This window comes from Passer domesticus, chromosome 2 (genome assembly GCF_036417665.1).
Source record: "Passer domesticus isolate bPasDom1 chromosome 2, bPasDom1.hap1, whole genome shotgun sequence".
NCBI lineage: Eukaryota > Metazoa > Chordata > Aves > Passeriformes > Passeridae > Passer > Passer domesticus.
In genome coordinates this window covers 100,021,372-100,046,489 of record NC_087475.1, presented here as the reverse complement: position 1 = coordinate 100,046,489, position 25,118 = coordinate 100,021,372, and the positions used below count along the sequence as shown (strand labels likewise).

Genomic DNA, 25,118 nt, shown 5'->3' with positions numbered 1-25,118 from the left:
CCCTGGGATTTCAGCAAAATCACTCTGCTAAAAAGATCACATAACATACAACTTATTCTTGGAAGCCCAGTAGAAAAATAAGGACGTTAAGTTACTGGCATTGAAAGGCAGAGAGGTGAAGGCTTCACACCCTCAGGAAGCAGAAAGGAATGGAGCTGAGCTTCTGTGAGAGAACATAAGGTATCCACAGGAGTTTTCTTTCTGGCTGCCAAATAGGGTGACTGGTGCCACCCTATGTCTGTACCCATCAATAAAGGTCTCTGAGCCTGCCCAAACTTGCAGCAAGGGGTTACATAAATGACTGCCTTTCTCATTTAGCTCTTGGCTGAAAAATGAGTAGGAAAGGAGAACTACAAATTTAGTTGGGAATAAAATGATTTATTTTCTTTCAGAGAGAAAAAGAATGTTTGGAGTGTTAAAACAATTTTGTTTAGCATGAAGGTCCACTTAATGTAATTATTTCAGGAGTTTTTCGGAGAAGGGAATGAATGGCTGGATACATCTCCTGGCAGAAAAAGTGTTTCATGAACAGAACCGGTCTGTATCCTGGCAGCTCCTGGTTTTCAGACTGAGCCAGTTTCTTCCCCAAGCAATGCTTAATTATTTGTAAGACATGGAAACATCTCAACAGAAAAATTAATTTCAATAATAAATTCAATCTCCTATGCACAGACTGCCATATTCAGGAACCCAGAGGTGGCAATGTATTTCTAGAAAACAATTTAAAAGCACTGTAGTGCAAAATGGGAATTTACTTCTAAGGCTGTAGTCCCACAGATATTTCAACCCCACAAGAATATGAACCTCTTCAGAGACAGATAACATTACACTTTTTTTCTCTGCCTTTTCCTCATCACCTTCCCAGTGCTATCAGCAAAGATTTGTGCAGTGATCTGGATCAAGGACCTGATCTGTCTGAAAACTAATTCATCAAAAATTAAATGCACAAATTTGGTGTACATGTAGGAGACTTAATGGAATTGAATAAAATGCTACAGCTAGAAGATGGATGGGAAGGCAAAGGGTGGGCGGGTTGGGGAGGGACAGTCAAGAGAGTTGATGTTTGTTTTAAGAGGCCATATGCCAATCTCCAGAGTATGAGGCCTTTGAAACTGAGTATCCCATAACAGGGATGTTTTCAGTACCCCTTGCTGTTGTGGTCTGTGTATGGAACTGTTCTCTTCCCATCAAAAATAAAGCTGCAAAAAAAGAAAGAAAGAAAATTGCTAAGAAACTATGCAAGAAAATAAAGCTAAACCTGAAAATGCCTCCAGAAATTGTTGAAATGCCCTTGTTGAGTAAATCTGGAAAGCACTGAGGGTGTGCAGGTGTGAAGTCACACAGGTTTAGCCACAGGGTAACATTCCAAGAGTAAACCCCCTATGCATTAGGCATCACAGCTGCAGAAGGTGAGTAAGCTCCTTGAAGGTAACAAAAGCAATGAACAACTGCTTATCTTCATCATGTTGGGAGTAATCTTTTACAATCACATCAGCTCTCTTTCTTATCACCCTGAATCACAGAATTATAGAATCAAAGAATTATAGAATCACAGGATATCTTGAGTTGGAAGGGACCCATAAGGATCACTGGATCCAACCCCCTGCTCCTCACAGCACTGCTTAAATCTAAACCACATGACTTAAGTGCTCCTTGAACTCCAGCAAGCTTAGGGCTGAGACCGCTTCCCTGGGGAGCATGTTCCAGTGACCAACAGTGCTCTTAGTGAAGGAATTCTTCCTAATGTCCAATGTAAACTTCCCCTCACACCTTCATATAATTCCAGTGGAATGAAAAGACAGTAATAAATACATCAGCAACAAATGGAGGGCTAAGGAGAATCTCCATCCTTTACTGGATGCTGCAGGGGCAAACATAGTGGCAAAAGATGAGGAAAAGGTACATAATAGAACTTCCTTGCCTCAGTCCTTATTAGCAAGAGCAGTTGTTCTTCAGGTACCCAGCTCTCTGAGATGGAAGACAGGGAGCAGAATGCACACCCCATAATCCAATGGAAATGCTCAGTGACCTGCTGCAGACACACACAGGGCTTTGGATCCAGATGGGATCCATCTGAGGGACCTGAATCACCAGGGAGGGCCCAGGTGACTGGATGTTGACAAATGTGATGCCCATCCAAAAGAAGGGCCAGAGGGAAGATCCAGGGAACTACAGACCTGTCAGGCTGAGCTCAGTGCCAGGGAAGGTCATGGAACAGCTCATCCTCTGTGCCATCACACAGCATGTGCAGTGCAGCCAGGCTTCAAGCCCAGCCAGCATGGATTTAGAAAAGGCAGGTGCTGCTTGACCAACCTGATCTCCTTCCATGACAAGGTGCTTAGTGGATGAGGGAAAAGCTGTGGATGTTTTCTTCTACCTGGACTTCCATTAAGCTTTTGACACCATTTCCCACAATATTTTTTTGGCATAAACTGGCTGCTTATCAATTGGACAGGTGTACTTTCCACTGGGTTAAAAACTGGCTGGATGGCTGGGCCCAGGAAGTGGTGCTGAAAGGAGTTGTGTCCAGCTGGCAGTTGGTCACCAGTGAGGTTTCCCAGAGCTCAGAGTTGGGGCCAGTCCTGTTTAATATCTTTACTGATGATCTGGACAAAGAGATCAAAGGCTTCCTCAGTAATTTTGCAGGAGATAGGCTGGGTGGGAGTGTTGACCTGCAGGAGGGCAGGAAGGCCCTGCAGAGAGATCTGGACAGGCTGGATCCATGGGCTGAGGCCAATGGTGTGAAGTACAATAAGGTTGAGTGAGGAGTCCTGCACTTGGGTCACAACATACAGAGTTACAGTCTTGGAACAGAGTGAAAGGAATGTGACCCAGCCTAAAAGGACCTGGGGGTGTGGCTGAACAGGAACTGGCAGTGTGCCCAGCTGGCCAAGAAGGCCAGTGGCACCTGGCCTGTATGGTCAATACTGTGGCCAGCAGGGCCAGGACAGTGATTGTCCCCTATCTCCTTGGCACTGGTGAGGCCGCACCTGGAATCCTGTGTTCAGTGCTGGGCCCCTCACCACAAGAGAAACATTGAGGGGCTGGAGCAAGTCCAGAGAAGGGCAACAAGGCTGGTGAAACGTCTGTATGTAGCACAAGTCCTGTGAGGAGCCGCTGAGGCAACAGGGGTTTTTTTGGCCTGGAGAAAAGGAGGCTCAGGGGCACCACTGAGCATGCTCCACATCTGCCTGAAAGGAGGGTGTAGCCAGGTGGAGGTATTTTTCCATGTAGCAAGCAACAGGACAAGACGAAGCAATCTCAAATTGTGCCGGGCAGGTTTAGATTGGAAAATAAGGAAGATTTGTTCACCAAAAGATTAATCAAACACTGGAACAGGTTGTCCGTGAAAGTGGATGAGTCACCATCCCTGGAGGCATTTAAAAGATGTGCAAATGTGGCAATTAGGGACATGTCTTAGACACAGACTTGGCAGCCTTGGGTTTATGGTTGGATTTGATGATCTTAAAGGTTTTTTTCAACCTTAATGATTCTAGATTTCCTTGTGTCCTTTGTCACCAGAGAGAGAAGATCAGCATCTCCCATTCTACTTACCCCATGAGGAAGCTCTAGGTCACTCCTCAGCCTTTAGGCTCAACAAACCAAGTGGCCTCTGCCTCTGGAGACTTTTCATCATCTTGGTCGCCTTTCTCTGGACACACTCTAGTAATCTGATGCTCCTGTTACATTCTGGTGCCCAAAATGCACTTGAGGTGAGGTCACATCAGTGCAGAGCAGAGCAGGACAATCCCCTCCCGTGGCCATGATGCACCCTGGACCCAGTTAGCCCTTTTGGCTGCCAGGGCACTGCTGACTCATGTTCCACTTACCACCAACCCAAACCCCCACATCCCTTTCCACAGGGCTCTCCAGCCTCTCATCCCCCAGTCCATATGTATTAGAGTCAAGGCTGTGAACAGCACGGACTAAGATTTGTGAAAAAAGTACGAAAAATAATTGAAGAAAACCATGGAATAGGGAGTATAATTTTAAACTAGACTCAGGAGAAGACAGAACAAGTAATAAATTCTCCCTCGCGCTGGGTGCAGACAGTGTGTGCAGGGCCTGGCACTCCTCAGGCTCTGCCCAGCGAGCACGGCTCTGCGGCCGGCTGTGTGCGTACGGGCTCCCGCGCGGGCTATTTCGGGTGCGCCTTGGCGGGGGCCGCCGCTGGGGCCGTTCTGCGGCTGAGCAGCGCCGCCCGGTGGCCAGAGCTGGTGCCGCGTCCCAGCGCCCGTCTCGGCCCGCTGACCGCGGCTCGTCCCTCGCGCTACCCAGAGCCCGGCGTGTGAAAGCGTCGAGTAGTCAAACGCTAGAAATAAAAAAAAAAAAAAAAAAAAAAAACCACCAAAAAAAAAAAAAAAAAAAAAAACCACAAAAACTTGGGACATTACCAGCCCTCTCCTTTTTTTGGGTCATCACTAGCACTGCACAGTTCAGGGTACTGAACTCGGTAGGGAAAGTAATTTGAAACTACCTACCTAATTAGCATTTCAGGGATCCTCATGCATTCTAAGTGACTGTGAGTGATCACTAATCATTAACTACTACCCTGATGCAGAAAGTACGTTGAAGCAATGGGTGCTCGCTGTTTTAAGTCATGGTTTTCCTACTGACACAGTGTGATGCTACATGTGGTTTAAGTAAATATCTTTTTTCAAAGCCTATGATGTCCTCTGTGATGCTTGTTGAAGCTGTACTCCTTCAGCCAAGACAGCCAGGATCCTGAATGCACCAATAAGCTTTAATTGTTCTAGACAAGCTCACCTGCACTCTCCAACAATGCAGTTTCTGTCCCTTGCCCCAAAAGCTGTATTTAAACTCAAATGCCAGCACACATCCCTTGTCTAATCTGTCTTGTCAGCAGGTATTCACCTGTGTTGTTGGTAAGATGGGTGAAATGCACCATTGGCCTGCAGGTCCTGCCTTGCATTTGTTGTTAGAAAAAAGCTCCAGAGAACTTTTATGGACCATATTTACAAATTGGCTGTTCTCATGTTGGCAGTCTTCTGCTGGCTCCCTACTTAGTGACCACTGGATTGAAGCATAAATGCTTGAGAACATTTTAAAGGCAGAGTGTAATTCAGAAAAGGCCAGCTTAAGGTTTTTGTCACTGACACAAATGGCTATGTTACATTGCCAAAATACAGACATTTTTCTCAGATCCCATGAGCATTACTGAGACAATAATCAGTCCTTGTACAGGCAAGAACAGGGAAATGTCCTCTTAAAAAGAACTGTAAGTTTTATGGAAAGTGTCATGGAACCATTTCTGCAATGTCTATCAATTAGAGTCAGGCTTGTGAGGACCCGTATGTGGTTAGATCTCACCTGTACTGGAGCTCACTTGCTGCATAAAAAGGAGTAACAGTTTTGACAAAGATTGGACAGCTCATCCAAATAAATGAATAAATAAATAAACTGTGTGCATGCAAAATGTGTGGTACAGTTGTTTCATTACAGCTGATTATGTGTCTGCTCTGAGAGGATGTAGCAAATAGCTTGTTAGGGCATAAAATGCAGGTGAGGAAAAGGATACCTCTCCTTAAAGCAAGTAATGAAGGTTGCTTGCAGTTGCATACTTTTACATTTAACAACATGAACAAGGATGTGGTTGAAAGATTTCTGTCTGTAACTGCAAGTTTGCATCCTTGGCTAAGAATTCTCTGTCTCAGAGAAAAAAAATAGCTTCAAGAAAATGCTGTGACTTCAGATAAATGCAAGACTGTATTTGAGGGTCAGTTCTTAAACTGTGGCTTGTAAAGATAGTAAAGCTGTTTTGTCCACAGTAAGGTGGATTTGCTTTTTTCTCCACAAATAAACTAGCCTAATGTCTTGCTTCTATCTCAGTGTCCTTCGGACAGACTTTAATCCCAAATTACCTGTCTTTTGCTTTCTGCAAGTCCGTTTTTCTTTTTCATTCACATTTATCCTAAAATACAGCCTGTGTCAATCTGCCTTACAATGAGTCTGTGATAGTCTAATCAGGCAGTTTGGTATTTCTACCTGCTGACTTTGTGTCATTCCCTTGATATGAAGTACTTTTCAATGAACTGTTGAAATTCTTCATTTTCCTGGACTGAGCTACTGAACAAGCAAGACTAAATCAATAAATGTTTTGAGCCAGTCATTTAAGAGGAGAGGAAGTTGCCACATACAAAGAAGTTCATACAGTCGGTTCAGGGTTCAGCATCCTATACTCAAAGAAAATAAATTAATGCGAAAAGTTGTAAAGAACAGAAATTAATGTGAAAAAAATCAGGTTTAAGGTGTATTTATCTCTTCTTTCAAAGATGGAACATAATTCATAGAAGGAATACTCCAGGAAAATGGGACTGGTTTCATGACCAGTTTTTCAGTAGTTCTCTGGTAAAATTATTCTGTGGACATGGAATGTTGAATAAAGCCCCAGAGGAAAAGTATTAACTTCAGATTTTTCTGGAAATTGAAAAAATAATTAAAAAGAAGGAACTGGGAATAAAGGGAGAGCCCACAGCATAACCAAATAACAAATCCAGAAAAATGAATTAATGCAGCCTGGGAAAAGGGAGGTTTTGTAGGGAAAAATAAAATCCAGGCAACAGATAGAACATCTGGCTCCCAAGTGCCTGATGTCTCTTGCTGACATCAGTGCAGTTGCAGGACAGGAAAATGCTGACATGGTTGTTGTTGTTTCTCTTTACAGCTGCCGAATGTAAGGACACATTGTAAGCTCCTGACTGGAGCTGTCAGGACCAAGAGGTGTGTCTTCTCTTTTTTCCCTCCATCATTCAGGTGAGTGCTCTCGGGCCTTTTGGTAGGCTCCCTGTTTAGTTTTTCAGCTCCAGCTTTCTGGAGAGCCGCAGGGGCACTGTTCCTGGGAAGCAGCGGCCGGCCGGTGCGGACAGTGCCGCTTGGACAGTGCGAGAGTCCCGCACAAACACTGTCACCGCTGCTTGGCAGAAGTGTGACACCAGAGGTGCCTGGTGTCTGGAGCTTCATGCTTCTGAAAAATGCATATTTCATTATTGGCTTTTCGCAAATACTAAAATGAATATTATATGTGTTATGTTAGACAGTTATGCTGTGTTGACATTTTAACAGTATGGCAAACGTAGTTTCATAGTTAAAAGTTAACTTTTGTAGTTAAAATAGGAACTATGTGTGTGGAATGTTTTCTTTTTGGAAAAGAATGAGGTGCTCACATCGAATGGCGGCTGCAGGACAACTAAATCTTTCCGAGAAAGAGAATTTATTGCTCTTTTATCAAGAGAAACCAACTTCTTCCCGCCTTGTTCAGTCAAAAAGACGCCGTTAGGATTAAGAGAAGAAGTTGACCAAAGTCCTGTGTTTGAATGGAATTTATGCATCATGTATGATGTGTATGAATATGCAGCAGGCGATTGTTTTTAAGGGTTAATCTGTTATGAGTGTCCTTTTTAGGGCTTGTGTTGCCCAGAAAAAGGTAACCGGACCTCCGTATCTCTTTGTTTTTATTGTCTCATATTGTCCTAATCTCAATTGTTCCAATTTTATTACTTTAATTATATTACTATTGTTAAAACCATTTTATTACGATTAAACTTTAAAAAATTTTAAAAACAAGTGTTTGGCGTTTTTCACATGCTGAAAACACATGAGAACATAGCTCTTACACGGAGCTCTTTACGGGCTGAGCAGAGCTGGGCTGGTTTCAGCTGGCACTTCCCACCCTCTCTCAAGGGAGGAGCCTCGGGCTGCTTCCTGATAAATATGGGCTGTTTACCTTTTGTTAATCCCGGAAGCCGAATGAAAAAGGAACTTTTTATTGGTAAAGTCTTTTCAGAGGTTTCATTTCAGATCACAAGTACAATTACTCCCAAGTTTCAAAGAAAATTCTGAGTTAATCAAAAGGTTTTTTACTAATTTTTCCAATATCTCTGATAAGTTTTGTAGGTTTTTTCATTGCTATTTTACATATAAAAATAAGATTCACTGGAAAATATAAAACTGCCTTCTCCTTGTGACTGTTCTTAAATCTGCATTTTCAGGATGTATGGAATGTGGTTCATCTACTTCAGTCTAAGGAATGCTCATCAGTGAGAAATCCTTGGAAAGGTGAGCCCTCAAGTGTGTTCATGCCCTAGGGTAAGGGGAAATAGGATCAGCTCACAATCAGTTTAATTATGTGTGGGAGGGACAATTCCTTTTGACTCACCCTGCACTGAGATTTTATTAATGAATAAGGAACAGGTTGTTCTTAAATCTTGTACAGGCATTGTGCCAGTTTCCTAAAATCCTGCTCAGGAGCTGGCTGGCACAGCTCGTGCTGAGGCCTGACGAATGCTGGGGGCAGACACTGGGTCAACGAGAGAACACCAGCAGGCAGGACAGGTTCCCAGAAATGGGCAAAGGGCCATTGTCACCTGCAAATCGCTGGCACCTGCATCCATCCTCTCCATCTGCCACATTCTGCACAATCTTTTAATTTATGAAAACTATTTAGATCAAACCTTCGGGATGGAAAATATAAAGCCATCAGCTTACTCAGTGCATTTGGAGCAGACACAGTAGCAGCTGGATTGCTGGGACTTCTGTGCTTCCCAGTGTTTCACAGGGGATGTCCAAAGTGGGACGGAAGAGGAAGGATGAACATTCTCACTATCCGATAAATGCCTAATTGATTTTTTTTTCCTTGTAAGGGCATGAATTAACAGTTATGGGTTCTAAGACTTGAAGCTGTATGATTTGAATGCTGAATAAATGAATCCCTAGTCTAGACAAAAGGGGGTCGAGCCCCTGTTTGTCAGACTGGCTGCATTTCTTTATGAGCTTATGAAATAAAATTTAGATCACAGATATTTTTTCCTGTAAATTTGAATTATTCCAATGGACCATGTCCACATATTTAATTTGACAGCACCTGACAACATTGAGTATGTTCTAATGCTGTTCCATCTGCAGTCTTTTCTAGAGATGCTTGACATTTTCCCACAGGTCGAGAAAAACTTAAGCGTAAATAATGGATAAGAACTTGTTTTAGGGACAGAAAAATGTTGAAAATTTTCAAGTAGAAAAAACAAGGCTATAAATAACATCTTCCCTGGGCTGCTTTATGAGAGAAAAATGAATGTCTTTACAAACAATTTGATTGATGAAATAAATGGGCAGGAGATCTTTCTCCTTTTTAATGCCTTTATTAAGAAGAATCAGCTCAGGTGGGGAGAAATCGACGGGTTGCGCCCTCGCCGCCGCTGCTCCCAGGCATGGCACGAAGGAGGAGGATGATGCAGTTTTGTCCGCTGGTCTGCAGACAGAACTGGGGACTCTGTGTCTTGTTGGCTCGTGATTTTAGGGGTTTTTCTTATAAAAACTGTAAAACTGTAAAAACCCAGGTTGCACTGCATTTCTCATTTGCATGTTGTCTCTGGTGTCACTGCCCATCTCTTTACCCTGGAGGGTTTCCCTTGGTATCTCCTTGGCATACAGCTAGCATCAGGGAAACAATCAGTTAATCACCTGCCATTAACGAGTGATTAAGGGCTTTTCTTGGCAGGGAACCTAAAGGAGTCTGACTCGGTCTGGCTTGGTTTTTTTAACTCTGAAACTTAAAAAAAAAAAATACAACTTTCTATTCATAACAATTGAGGAAGGTGTGGGTGTTAATGTCTTTGAAATGGCTCTTCATGGCTCTGCTGACTTAGGACTGCAGGTTTGCTGCAGAGCCCTGACACCTCGGCCCCTGAAACAGACAAGGGGCTGCACAAGCCCGAACTTCTGAGCTTTGGGGTAAAACAGCAGGTTCAAGGGGGCAATATGTGGTAGGCGGTTCGGGAAGGCTGTACCTTCCTAATGCCTCAGCAACAGGGAAAGGAAGAGGGAAACATGCGGCTGGGAGTTCAGGATCAAGGGAGGCTGTGCCCTCCGAAACCTCGAGGGAAAAAACCCTGTGGGTGTGTGTCCCAGTGGACTCTTCCCCTTAATTCAAATAAAGCTGAAGGACTGCTCTGTTTCCTTTTTGGGCATAAGCCTCTGGCGTTTATGGATTTTCCTGAAAATTATACCAGCTTTTTAACATAAATAAACTTTGTCTTCTGATTTCTTTTAAAGTATCTTAATACAAGTTTAACTATAGTGAATAATACGAATAGGAAAATATCCTTTAGCCCTACTGCTATTAGAATTCAGCATAGTTCTTAAATCATCATATGAAACGGCTGAAATAAAAGATTAATTGATTTGTAGTCTTTTATATACCTATTTGTCTGCATATACTAATTTATTGACATATATTTGATGCCAACTTTATATCATAGTTTGAGCAAAAATTGTGTTATCACATTTTGCATGTACATCAACATAGGTTCATTCATATAATCACACTGCTCCCCAAACTCCTTTTCAGCTTCACTAAACAGCTTCAAAAGCTTGTAAAGAAAATGTGATAAAGGTTTTTCTGTGGATTCAAGTATATTTGTTAAAGTCAATAGTGTTAAAGCAATGCAGAAGCTCACATATATCTTAGTTATGGAAGTTTATCAATTCTATAGAAGTTTATCAATTGAAAATCCTTTACCTTTCTCTGGGAAAAAGTCTAGATACTCAAGGTTTCAAATGGAATAGTGAAGTTTATTTGTATTTTATTGTCCCAGTTTCAGCTGGGGTAGAGTTAATTTCCTTCCTAGCTGTTGCAGTGCGCATTTTGGATTTGGAAAGAGAATGGTGTTGGTAACACACTGATGTTTTGGTTTTTTGCTTTATCCTGAGTCAAGGACTTCTTTCTTTTTCCATGCCTCAGTTTCTGCCAGTGAGGAAGTACACAAAAGAAGCTGGGAGAGAGCATAGCTGGGACAGTGGACCCAAACTGACCAGAGGGATATTCCACACTGTTATAAGTAAAAATGAAATATGCCCAATTCTAATTTAAAAAAAAAAATTAATTTATTTTGTGACCGTAATACAGTCCTGACAGCCAACAATCAAACGGACAGCATAACACTCCCAGGAGGTAAGCTGGGTGAGCATAGATATGGCCTCTATTGCACCAAATCCCCCTCGTCCACACTGGCTGCTCCAAGGCAGCAGTTCTTATACTCTTTAATTTGCCCACGGCAGAGTCCCTTTGTTTCTTTTTAGAGTTCTTCATATTCAAGTTGGTTCCTTTCTTCGGTCTGGGCTGCACAAAGCCTTCATCCGGGAGTTGATTAATGCACTTCCCCGATTCCTGGAATCTGGTATTCAGATGGCAGGTGTTGATGGCTCTGGTTATCTCAGATTGGTATCTCGTCCGGGCCATCATGAATGCCCATCTCCTGTGCAGCCAAGGTTTCCTTCGCATATAAATGTTGTGGTCCCTCCCTGTCCATCTGCCACGGTTTCATTCTTCCCTCTCCCTTCCCCTATGTACAGTTGGTTTGGTTTATATATATATGTGTATTTTATGTAACTCTACCTGCATTAATTACTAACTATATCCTTAACAATTCCCTCCCCATTCTTATAAATGACTTAATTCATGCAGTTTTCTAAAAACTTACTCAAAAGTTTCTTTTTTAGCTCTTTCCATGATTTTCGTACCCCCATTGAATCTATATACATGTTTGTGATTCCTTTACCAGCCCTTCTCCTATTCTAATAATCTTGAGGTATTTCCTGATACTCTCTGAGTTCTGACTCGTTACCTTCTATTTCTTTTTCAAATTGTGCTAGGGCATTTGCCGCCCACTTATGTGGAACATCCTCTTCCAATTTCATAATTTTCGAAACTAGATCGGTTTTCCCTGTCGCACACTCTGGGTCCATAGGCATGGCTGCAATTTGCATCCCTTGTACAACTGAATGTATTAGTCAGATGAAGCAAGGGACTAGACAGGGTAGAAAAATTACTCAGGCTATGGAACAGAGTATAAAGAAAATTAACTTTTTCCACCAAGCCCCATTAAACAGATTGTCCCCCCAGGAAGCATTTAGGATTGAATTCCATTTCTGGATGGGCACATGGGCAACCATATTTATTTCTGCTGCTAGTCCTTGTATGGTCTCTCCGTAATCATCAATCTCAATGCAACATTCAGACTCATTGAATTTTCCACAGACTCCCCTTTCCTCTGCTAATAGATAATCCAATGCAATCCTATTCTGATAGACAAAAGCCCTCATCTGAGAGTGCTGCTTTGATAGTAGTTCAAGGGCATCTGCAGTGTGGTTAGATACAATCTCTACCACTGCCTGGAGTCTAATCAGGCAGTTCAGGAGGTATATTGGGGTACGGTAACCCCAGCTACCATCCTGGGCCCAAGTGGCTGGCCCGTAGTATTCAATAATGCGCTCTGCAGGCCATTCTTCTTCCCCCCATTTTTGGCTACCTTCAAAGATAGGGAATTTCTTCCTTACCTCCCTCTTCTGACGGTCCAGGATCTCATATAAAGGAGCCCCCAGTGAGCTACTCTCTGACCGGGGCAAGGTGAAGAAAGCCAGTCTGATTAGTCCTAGGGTGCATGACCCTTTCCATTTCCAAGGCAGCTCATTGTACGCCTTTTTCCCACAAATCCAATATATTCCATTTGGTGCTTTCCAATTCTTGATATCCTTTGGCCTATTCCAGAAGTCTCTTAATTCCCCTATGGATTGGAAAGGGTTAGCACCAGCCATTTTGTTCCAGCAAAGCCCAATTTTCTCACTGCAATCGCATTTATCATTCTTCCCTTGGCTCCAGTACCCCGAGGGAGGTTCTGGCTGCCAATTTTGGCTTTTATTATCCGAGTTTAATGTTAATGTGGAAATACAGGGTGTGTATCCCACAATTTCAGTATATTCTTTCCCTTCCCAGCTTATGCAAATTGTTCCAATTACCCGTTTGTCCAGGACCCATCCTTCGGGTTGTTTTATAATTTTGGAAATTTTGGTATTGTCCCACTTTAACAGCTGTTCTGGGGTTAACCCTTCTCCTTTCCAAGGCCATTTCTCAGCTGATTTTAGCCCCCCACATATCCAACAATTTGACAGACCTAATTCTGTAGCTACTTCTTGCATAAGATCTATAAATAGGTTCCTGTCTGATGTGGGCAGACCGAAATCATTGTATTGTTTTTCCAATTGATCGTATTGCTCACTCAAGGTTTTAATTTTTCTTGTTCTATTCTGCGTTTCCTCATTTCAGATTCCTCCCTTTTCAGTTCCTGAGTGACCTGCTGGATCTTACTCTCTGGGTCTACTCCTTCTTTGTTCCTGGAGAAACAAAAGGTTTTATCACACTGCAGGTAGGCTGGGTCATCATGATCCTCGAGTAAATCGATGATAACTGGTTCCTTTCTTAAAGGGATCTTGTTTTTATACTTCACTTTTTTGCCTACCCAGTAGGTCTTTCCTCCCATGGCACACATTCCCAACTTCTCACTTTCAGAGCATAACTTATTCACCTGATAATATCCTACAAAAACTCCATTCTTCCCCCTGTCCAAACAGTACCATCGCATTTGTCACATACAGGAATCTTGACAGGTTCAATATTGCGCTTATGCCTTATATGGGTTAACTTACCCTTTCTGGACGCTAACTCTTGCGAGATGCAGACTTCTTCTCCCTCTGTTACACAAGCTCTATATCAAGTGCCATTGAACCAACAGTACCTGCTTACTGTGCCCTCCATGCAGTCCCTGGATGTGAGGTTGGTTGAAGCCTCCGCCTCACCCTGACCTCCCTCAAGGCTCTCAGTGCAGACTCTACAAGTTTGGCTGGGGTTCCACTGCTCCAAATTGATTTAGCTGTCGGCATAAGCACTAGTCCCGAGGCACATAACTAGACTCAGGCTCATCAGAATCACTCCTACTATCATTCCTCTGCCTCCACTCTCGCCCACTGGATTGCCACCAGTGGCAGGGAGAACCATCTTCTTGGCAGCAGGAAGTAGTTTCATGGAGATCATAACTAGCCCGAGCTGTGTACCTTCGCTTAAATATTCCCCACTAGTTGAGTGTCACTGGCCAAGCACTGCAGGGTACTTTGTTTCGTCTCCAGCACTTGATGGCTAGAATTTGGGCCCAAGATTGAAGCTTTCCCCTTAGTCCGTTTTGAAAGAGCCTAAACCACACTAGGGAGTCTGCCTCAATCACCCGCCATTCTGTGAGGAGTGTCAAAAACAGGTTAGTCAAGTGCACTTTGTGATTAAAACATCTTCACACAGACCCCTGGGCCTCCCTCCCCTTTCGCAGTGCACCACCCACGATTCTTTACAATGGAAGCACTTAAATACCGCAAATGGGTGGCATGGGCAGTCGGCTCTTGACACTTTATCTGGTCGATCTTGGTCATCAGAGTGGTTTGTGAAGTGTAAGCTTCAGATCTCCAGGGGGAGAAACGACTTCCCACTCTGGTGTGTCTGTTTGAGGTTCCACCCGCTTGACCCTTGATGCGTGAGTCCACCCCTTCTTGGCTGTTCGAACTGCTGTGTCTGTGGTTAAGAGAACAAGAAAAGGTCCTTCCCAATGAGGGGATAATGGTACGTCTTTCCATGTCTTTATGAGGACGTGATCCCCGGGTCGGACTGGGTGAATGGCAAAACCCAATGGAGTCCCTTACATTATCACTCCTTGTTTTCTTAGCTCCTGCAAGTTCCTGTTAATTGCTATAAGGTATTTTCTTATTTGTCCATCTTCAATTTTGGGGTGCCCTATCGGCATCCTGTGTTCATACGGCATTCCGTATAACATCTCGAAAGGTGATATTCCTGTCTCTGAATTTGGTAGAGTCCTGATATTCATCAGGGCTAGAGGAAGGCATTTGACCCAGGACATTTTGGTTTCTAGTATCAATTTTGACAATTGTGCCTTTAGGGTCTGGTTCATCCGCTCGACCTGACTGGAGCTCTGTGGGTGCCAAGGGGTATGATATTCCCAGCGGATCCCCAAGGCTTCGGCCATTTGTTTTATCACCCTTGAGGTAAAGTGTGTGCCTTGATCTCAATCAATATATTTTATTAAACCATACCTAGGTATTACTTCTTCTAATTATATCTTGGATACCACACGTGCCGTGGCCCGGGAGCTCGGGAATGTCTCCACCCAATGCGTCAGTTTATCCACTATTACTAATAGGCATCGGTATCTGCCTACCTTTGGTAAATCTGTGAAGTCCACCTGGACCCTCTCAAAGGGTCTATATGCTACCGGACGGCTTCCCAGTGCCATCTGCTTGGCTCAGCTTCGGTTTACTTTCTGACATATCATGCATCCCTGTACCTCTTGTTTTGCCAATTCATATATTCCTTTACATCTAAAAAACTTTGGGAATTGTTCTGCTAGAGCCTGTGCCCCTCAATGAGTTTGAGTGTGTAATCTCCTTAAGATTTTTCATGTATATTCCTTAGATACCAATTCCCTTCCATCTGGCAGTTTCCACTTACCTCTGTCTAACTTTCCCCCCATCTTCTCATACCCTTTGATTTCCTTTTCAGAGAATGGGGGGGGGGGGGGGGGGCGGAATTCCTGTGCTTCCCCTTCACAAATTTCTGGGCTACTTATCTGTAAGAGTGTTGCACGCTTGGCTTCTTGGTCTGCCAAGTTGTTACCTCTTGTCCTAAATTGTGCACTGGTTTGGTGCTCCTTTACATGTACTACCACAATTCCTTTGTGTCCTCTGATGGCTGCCAAAATTTGTTTTATTAATTCGTGAACTAACCCCCTTCCTTTAGTGATAATTAACCTCCTTTCTTCCCAGATTTTTCCAAAGATGTGCACAACCCCGTAGGCATATTTTGAGTCTGTGTAAATGGTTCCTATCTTACCTTTTAATCGTAGCAAGGCTCTTAGTACTTCACATAATTCGCATGCCTGGGCTGACCAACCTGCATTTGAGGGAGCTGATTCCACTGTTTCCCCAGTTATCCCATTTATAATAGCATATCCAGTTTTTGTTTTCCTTCTATAACTCTGGTGGATCTATCTACAAACCATTTTCCCCCTTCTTCCAGTTCTTCTTCTAAATCGGACCTGATTTTGGTCTGTAGTTGAACAATTTCCGCACAATCGTGGGTGGGTATACTTAGGGCTTCTCCATATAAAAATTGGGCCGGATTTTGGGCTGCTGTGGTCTTAAGTTCCAAATCGTGAGAATGGATTACGATGGCCTCATATTTCAGAAGCTGTGCGTCGGTGAGCCATTTCTCCGCCTTTTGCTGCAAAATATTTCTGACATTATGTGGAGAATATACTTCTAATGGAGACCCGAAGGTTATCTTTTTTGCTTCCTTCACCAACACAGCCGTGGCCACTATAGCCTGGAGGCACGTGGGCCACTCCCTGCTGACAGGGTCCAGAAGTTTGGATACATAACCCACCGGTTTCTTTGATCCTGCCCAATTTTGTGTTAATACTCCGTAAGTAGTGTGATTGCTTACATCCACGAATAATTGAAAAGGTCTTTGTACATCTGGCAGGCTCAATACCGGAGCTACAATGAGAGACTCCTTTAATTCCCTAAAGATCTTTTCATCCTGCTCATTCCACTTGGGTTTTTCTGTGGTTAATTTTTCATATAAAAATTTTACCTTTTTACTATACCACTCAATCCATTGTTGGCAAAAACCCAAAAGTCCCCAAACTTGTCTTACCTCTTGTTTTGACTGAGGAGAAGGCAGGGAGATAATTCTGTCTATTCTATCAGGGTCTAACTTTTTCTTCCCCTCCATAAGCCAGTGACCTAAATACTTTACCTTGGGGTCCGTGAATTAGAGTTTGGATTTCAAGACTTTTAGACCCTTGTTTCCTAAAAAGTTTAGAAGGGAAATGGTGGTTGACCACACTCCCTTCTCATCGGGACCCACTATCAATAAGTCGTCTACGTATTGTAGCAATTTGGTTCCCTTTTCCGCGACAAATTCACTTAAGAGCTGCTCGAGAGCCTGGCCAAACAGGTTTGGTGAGTCTGCGAATCCCTGGGGCAGGGAGGTCCACCTGAGTTGTTGCTTACGATTTGTCTCCGGATCCTCCCATTGAAAGGCAAAATAATTTCGGCTCTCTTCTGCCAGAGGGCAGGTCCAAAAAGCCTCTTTTAAATCAATTACACTATACCAGGTATCTTCTGGTGACACATTGTTTAGCAGGGTATACGGATAAGGGACAGTAGGAAACAAGATCTTAGTCTTGTGGTTAACTGCCCTCAGATCTTGAGCTAGGCGATAGCTCCCGTCCGGTTTCTGGACCACAAGAATGGGAGTATTGTGCCTGGACATACATGGTTCCAAAGTACCTTTCTTTATTGAATCCTCTATGATTGGTTTTAGACCCTGCCGACCCTCCAGGGGTATTGGGTACTGTTTTACCCTAATGGGGTCCTCAGGTTTCTCAATTTCTATATATAGAGGTTCCATTTCCAGCTTCCCTGCCTCTCCTTCTTTATGCCATGCCAGGTTGATTTTTCCCTCATCTTCTGAGGTCAGCTTATATAAACTCACCACAAGCTGTGACTTTTGAGGTATCAGGCTAACACCTAAGTTTACCATCAAATCCCTTCCCAACAGGTTATAATCAACTCTTCTACCAACAACATATTCCCTAAGCATATTTTATTTTTCAATTCTACTTCTATGTTTTTTATCACCGGTACCTTAAAGGGTTCCCCCTTCGCCCCGATTACCATCATGAAATCTTTGCTTTTTGAACATCCTTGTGGCAGATGTTGTGCGGTGCTCCTCTCAGCTCCAGAATCCACTAGAAACATTATTTCCTGCTTATGGGGTCCAATCTTACGTTTTATCGAGGGCTCCTTCAGTGTTACAGACCCCATATTAAAAAGCCCCTGACACCTCTAGTCTTCCTGAAACATCTTCTCATCCTTCATCCTTTTCTTGCATTCTCTTTTAAAGTGTCCTTTTTGCTTGCAGTAATAGCACTCCAGTGCCTCCCTTTGACGGGGTGCAGGTTTCGTTGGTGGATACGCAGGTTTCCCCGTGGGTTTCTGTGCATGTGCCGCCTTCCCGGTGGTTAGATTCTTTTCCTACTTCTGGGCTTCTCTTACTGCTATCACCAGAACCTTTGCTTGAATCTTTTGTTTTTCATCCTCCCTCTGCATGTATACTTTTTGTGCATCCCGCAACAGCTCTTGCAACATCTTTTCCTGCCAGTCTTCCAATTTTTCTAACTTTTTCGTATATCTTCCCATGATTTGGCCACAAATTGTGTTTTTAGCAGTATGGCTCCCACTGGAGAGTCAGGGTCTGTACCTGAATACATTTGGAGACTCTTCCTTAGCCCTTCTAACTATTCAGTAGGAGTTTCATCCCTCCCCTGGCATTGCCCCAAAGCCTTCCCCAAGTTCTGTCCCTTCGGCATTGCCCCCCGAATACCTTGGATAACCATGTTCCTTAGTTCTATCATCTTCTGCTGATCTTCTTCTACCTGGGCATTCCAGGATGGCCTTTGGCTGGGCCATTTAACCTCCCTGCTTCTCCCTTGTGGGTTTCTGCATTCCCAATCCTTTATTGCAGCTGCTCGTATCATGTCCTGCTCCTCAACATTAAACAGCGACCTCATGATAGCGCAAATATCATCATATGAATAAATGCACTTCCCCAGAAATTCATCCAGCCGCTCCGCCACCCCCTACAGATCATCCATAATCCTTCCCATTTCCTTTTTGAATGCCCGTACATCTCCTGAATTTATTGGCATGTTTACTTAACCAATAACCCCTGGAGCAGTTGGGACTTCCCTGAGAGGGAAGAGACCCTGTTGTCCCTCCTTGTCTTCGCTATCGTCCTAGTGCATTTTCCGGGTTTTGTGTCTCATGCGATTGGCGGGTGGGGATTCCTTCCCTGCCAATGTGTGCGTGCGTGTAGGGCTCTCCTGTAGTTGCACCAGAGGGGGAAGGGATGAGGTCCGTTCTGGTGGGGAGGGGATCCCCGACACTTGCTCCTGTGGAGACGGGACTTCTGGTGGCGGCGCCTGCGGTGTTGCCTGGCGGTGTCCGGGGTTATCGGGTTTGGGGAGAGGTCCTTGCATCTGAAGGTTTGGGTACAGAGGAGGAAGTTTCTCCAGGGGTTCCCAGGTTTTTACTACATCTTTTGGTTGCTTACAGGCTCTGACAGGGAATAACCCGACACTGGCTATTCCCATAACATACTCCATTTCTTCCCCCGTAGACCCTTCCTCAAACACAAACTCCCACAGTGCTCTGCATATTTCTTTGTCAAATGACCCGAACCTAGGCCAGAATATATATTTCCTAATCTCCACATCTGCCCATTTTTCCATGCAATAGTAGATTACCTTTTCTTTAGATTTTTGCCTCCTCGTAGGGCCGTCCTCCCAATGTTCTAACATCCACCCCAGAGGACTGTGCCTCGGTATGTTGGGAGTATCACATCTTCCCTTCCTTCCTGATTTTTCAGGGGTCTTTCCCTGGATCTTGCTCTTTTTCAACCCCATCTTTTATACTTACCTTCTTTTTTACTAAGCCTGTTTTTTTCTGGTTTTACGGGTATACCAAAAAAACCCCAAAAACTGTTGCTGACTTACTGGTCGCGCAGTGAACCGAGCTGCGGATTTTTATTCAACAAAATGAAGAGCTCTCTTACCTATCCCTGGATCCAGTGAGGTCTCGTTGTTCCTTGGTTGTCGATGGACTCACCATTCCCTCCTGATCCAGCCCGTGATCGATAAAACAACCCCCTTCCCCCCCTTAATTTCCCGGGGCTTTTGGGTTGATGTGTGTTTTAAACGAGCTTTTCACCTGCTTCCCCCACGACTGACCACTTTTCTCATGGAAGAGTGGAACTGTGATCTTGGGGTCTACACTCGCTTTTTGATAAACCAAAATCACGTGATATCACGTCTCACACACACTCGATCACTCCCCATTCAACCACATGATACTTATGGTTCGTTTTTCCATGTGGAGTTTTTGTGCACATTGTTTTATGAGTAAAAATTGCCGGCTTTATGGAGAATTACCTCCGTCCTCGAGAGCTCTGGGCCCGTTTTTACCTTTTGATTGTGGCTTTCTTTTTAGGCTACAAAAAATTTGTGTAATCTGACCGGTTCCACTGGGCTATCCCAATCTCGTCCAGCCCCTGAATTCAGCGGGGCGCCACCTGGACCTTGAGAGGGAACCCTGGAATCCTTATCAGATCATGTCAGGCAGGTCACCAAGTTTGTTATAAGTAAAAATGAAATATGCCCAATTCTAATAAAAAAATAAAAAAGAATTTATTTTGCAACCGTAATGCAGTCCCAACAGCCAACAATCAAACGGACAGCATAACACTCCCAGGAGGTAAGCTGGGTGAGCATAGATATGGCCTCTATTGCACCAAATCCCCCTCGTCCACACTGGCTGCTCTGAGACAGCGGTTCTTATATTCTTTAATTTGCCCACGGCAGAGTCCCTTTGTTTCTTTTTAGAGTTCTTCATATTCAAGTTGGTTTCTTTCTTCAGTCTGGGCTGCACAAAGCCTTCATCCGGGAGTTGATTGATGCACTTCCCCGATTCCCGGAATCTGGTATTCAGATGGCAGGTGTTGATGGCTCTGGTTATCTCAGATTGGTATCTCGTCCGGGCCGTCATCTCTTGGGCGTCACTGGACACATGCCTTCATGAATGCCCATCTCCTGTGCAGCCAAGGTTTCCTTCGCATATAAATGTTGTGGTCCCTCCCTGTCCATCTGCCACGATTTCGCCATTCTGAGGATAAAAATTCTTCCCTCTCCCTTCCCCTATGTACAGTTGGTTTGGTTTATATATATGTGTATTTTATATTACTTTACCTGCATTAATTACTAACTATATCCTTAACACACACTATAGAACGTCATGCCCAGTATTTAAACTGGGGGGAGTTAATGGAATCACAGCCACTGGGGTTGGTCCGAGGGTGGTGAGCAATTGCATTGCAATGGTGAATGCATCACTAGTTTGTTTCATTATTATTATTAATTTTCATTATTATTATGCTTGACTTTATTTTCAGTTATTAAACTACTCTTATCTCAACATACAAGTTTTACTTTGATTCTCCTCCCCATTCCACTGGGGGAGGTGTGGGGGGAAAAGAAGGGCCATGTGCTGTTTCATTGCCAGCTGAGCTTAAACCCACGACAGTCCTTTTTTGCCAAAGTGTGGCATGAAGGGTTGAGATAAGGACAGATCCAACCAGAGCGTGTTGTGAGATTTTTTTTTTTCTTTTTTTTTCTATTTTTCTTGGTACTCTGATTACCAACACAAATATCACCACAAATAAAGGTGCTTATGGACTTAACTGTTATTTATGATTCCCATCTTCTTTCCCAGAGAAGAAGTGTGTTCAAGCAAGTATAACTAACTGCATGAGTTATTTTCTCAGGATGTAATAAGAATTATGAAATATTACAGGATTTGTGTACATTGTTGCACAGTGAAAGTGTCCTCATAGATCATGGTCCTCAAACTACAAAAAAAGTTATTAATGTCACTCATATTCAGCCCCCCTTCCCTTCCATTTTTAACTGTTCACAGAATCAGCTTCTAGGTAATTTTAGTCAGTACGTAATAATATTTTTGGAAGAATCTGAACAGTGAAAAAATGGGTAGTTGTGACAGACATAGAAATGGTAGTACTCTTTCTCAATCATATTCTATTACCAAACATATATCGTTAATTGAAGCTACCTTAAATACTGTAGGGTTATACCTCTGTGTTGTAGTATCATCAGCCAGAAGGATTTCTTCCTTCTCCCATGCAGTCCTGGTAGCATTGAAAAACACAAGCTGTGATTCTTGGTCCTGCAGTATGAGACTCCCACTTTACTCACTGCCTGGCTATATGTTATTTTTATGTTGTTTGCAAAGTCAAATGTTTTGGTTTTATTTTTTTATCATATGGATAAGATTGGCAGCAAAGATTTTAGTTTTATTTGGTGGTTATATGTGAGATTTTGTACAGATGTGCCAGAAAGAAAACTCTGCAATTAAATACTTTTATCTATTTTAACTAATACATGTTATAAAATACAGTTTCAGGATGGTTTTAAGATTTTGCTGACTTACCTTCTTTCCCTGGTTTTTCAGTAAACTGTTGAATAGTTAATGAGCAGTATCTTCTACTCAAGAATGTGTGGCAGCCAGCATCCTTTAGGTTTTATTTGCTGTAAAGCATGCTTCTTTACTTACATGAGAATTTAGAGGTCTATAGCTTTTGCTTCCTCTGCAAAGTATTTTATTGACTGTATTGACAGCAAATATACACAAAATCAATACTTTGAATTTTAGGCATTGTTTAGGTGACGGACAAGCAGCTTAATTGCTGCATCTCAGTCCACAGCATTGCAAGTAGACTAAACATCCTTTCCTTGGCTTTATATTCCCTTTATTTCACCCTCCACATATCTCTCTTTTGGCTGAGGTAATACACCTGTTGGTCTCCTGTCTGCTATCTTCCCTCTCACCAAAGTAGTTGCATTGTTAAGAGACAAGAGGACTTAGCTTTATGCCGAACTTTCTCTTTTACTGTTTGACTCCTAATGCTGCCTGTTTTCCCACTGGCTCTCCTTTCTGAAGCATTCATAAGCTAGTTTATTAGTGAGAAGCAAAAGATCAGTAGGGCTGCAACATGTTTGATGCCAGCAGCTAAAATAGGAGGCAGAGTAATAGAAGTTGTGATCAGCTGCCCAAGGAGCCATCAGTCCTGTAGGACAGGATATTCATGGCTTCTGAGTAGTGTGATATGAAAGACTATACCTGGATGAAAGTGAGAATGTGCTTTATTCTGGTGTTGATTGCCAAACAGAAGAAGGCTTTCAGTATAATTCCTCTCACTCTGTGATTGAAAGAACAGAGGGTAGAATTTGCACGATGAGGTTGTGTAGACTAGATGAGTGGGTGGGGAAAGCCTGAGAGTTTCTTGTGTTCTTAAACACTTACAAGATGACAAAAAGTAGTCATTTGAAGGTCTAGTAATAGCAATTTTAAAAGGTTGCTTTGTTATCTGGAGACTAACAAAAGTACAGTCTGATCACAGCTGTGAGGTTTGGCAGGCCTTGATGCAAAATGGCCACTTAGTTGGCACAGGCACAGAAAACTTGTTTAGAAATTATTGAAATAAATGGGCAGGAGATCTTTCTCCTTTTTAATGCCTTTATAAAGAAGAATCAGCTCAGGTGGGGAGAAATCGACGGCACGGAGGAGGAGGGTGATGCAGCTTTGTCTGCTGGTCTGCCGACAGAGCTGGGGATTCCGTCCTCACGGGAGAGTAGCAGATTCCTGGCTTTTTTGTCTAACACCTCGGGGCGTCTCTTTAATCAACATCTTTTCTGGTTAGGGTGAGAAGCAAAAAGGTTCCAAGCAGGTATGGGACTACGCTCCCATCCTTAGACGTCACTTAGGTCACTTGTTGGCTCATAATTTTAGGGGTTTTTCCTGTAAAAACTGTAAAAATTCGGGGCGCAATGCATTTCTCATCTGCATACTGGCTCTGATGTCACTGCTATTTTCCTCGTACTTGGAGGGTCTGTCCAGTGTCCCTCCCTGGCAAGTGGCCAGCATCAGGGGGACAATGGTTAATCACCAGCCATTAACCGGTAATTGAAGAACTTTTCTTTGGCAGCGAAACTAACTTACAACAACTGGTCTGACTTGTTTTTAACTCTGCCACCTAAAAAAAATAGATAGCTTTCTATTCATAACAATTATGAGTTTTAATTGAGGAATAGGAAAAGCAAGAAGATGGGAAGAGGGGAGAATGGAAGCAATCTGTAAGAGTGTTGTATACAAATTCTGGAGGAAATTAGGGATAAGCTTAAGGTTAAGACAAATGGCAGTGGAAGATAGAAAGTCTGAAATGGTATGTGATTCAACTGGTCTGTAGCTTTTACCTGCCTGGAAGAAGGAAAATTGTCTGAGATCAGTGATGTTTAAGGAAAGAAAGATACCTGGGTAGCCATTGCTTCTTCTTTTTATCACAACATTCACTAAATACATTAACAGAAATTATCTGCTGTGCATGAGAAGACTTTGTCCTTTCTCTGGTTTTGTTTGTTTATTTTGCTTATTTTACTCCTTCCCTCTTTTTCAGGTGGATTCTCTGATTCTCCACCAGGAGGGGCACAGGGACAATCTTGCACTTACTGGCTCCAACAATTAGTTCAGGGAGTTGAGACAGCATGCTTTAGTGCAGGCAGCAAAACAAGTGGAAGTTTAGACTGAGTATAAAACCACTTTCTCAGAAAAACAGGAGACTCCAAAACACTGGGGTGCATTACAGTGCCAGGAGAATTCAGTATGACCAAGCATGTGCAGATCCTGCAACAACAAAAAAATAATTTCTTTTACTCTGACTGTGAGTAGCTGAACAGACTAAGTTTCTGTCAGTAGTGCAATTTCTTTCCCTTCCACCCTCACCAATGGATGTTTCTATGATAAACAGCACATTCCTTAATTCCATTGTATTTGCAATAAGAATTTAGAACTGGTTCAAATGAAAAAAAAAATACAAAGAAGTCATCCTAAAAAAAGTGGGTTGAAATTCTAGGCACGAGTAGGAGGGCTATAGCACCAAACCTATATTGCCAGTGGCTTAACTGAATGACAAAAATCTTGTGCTGTGCTGAAACTTCCATGACCCTCACTGAGCAACACAGGGTTCTGAAACAAAGACACCATCAACGAGTTTGGGATCCCCTGAAAGAAAACCTGTAATTCACCCTGAATAATAGTAGCATTCAAATTTCTGACAATGAAGAGAGCTAAGAGACCCCTGATTTATGAGATAAATATTTTTACATCTCTGGATGTTATGAAATTCATGCTGAAACCCGCACTGAAATCCTTCTCTGTGTAACTCATCCTCACCAAAAGTGCTGTGTGAAATTGAACTGACCACAGAAGAGACTATGGAACATGCAAATTATACTAAATACCATTATCATATATTTTTCAAATAAAAATAATGTGACAACACAAGTCTGAAACAGCTGGCTTACAGACAGAAGTGAGTATTCTCTCATGTGAAATGTTCCTTACACTCATAACTGGAAGGTGACAAATGTAACTAATTTTTAAATAAATTTGACAAATTGAGAAAAAAAGGGCATGTTTTCTACATTCCATATTGTCTTTTTTCCTGACAAGATAATAGCCAGGGCATTAGAACAAATATTTTTCCCACTCTTAAAAAAAAAAAAAAAAAAAAAAAA

At 42.8% G+C, this 25,118-nt stretch overlaps 1 long non-coding RNA gene across 2 annotated transcripts; it reads left to right on the top strand.

Moving 5' to 3' along the window:
- Positions 1-1,377: 1,377 nt before the first annotated feature.
- Positions 1,378-24,100, top strand: LOC135294543 (uncharacterized). 2 transcript variants are annotated; one of them, XR_010356626.1, is made up of 7 exons: positions 1,378-1,409; positions 3,523-3,713; positions 6,686-6,774; positions 8,010-8,076; positions 10,757-10,966; positions 13,118-13,217; positions 23,999-24,100. It is a non-coding gene; the product is annotated as an uncharacterized LOC135294543 (long non-coding RNA). The 2 variants fall into 2 exon arrangements; XR_010356627.1 differs by lacking the exon at positions 3,523-3,713 and having other exon boundaries at positions 1,379-1,409.
- Positions 24,101-25,118: the final 1,018 nt, after the last annotated feature.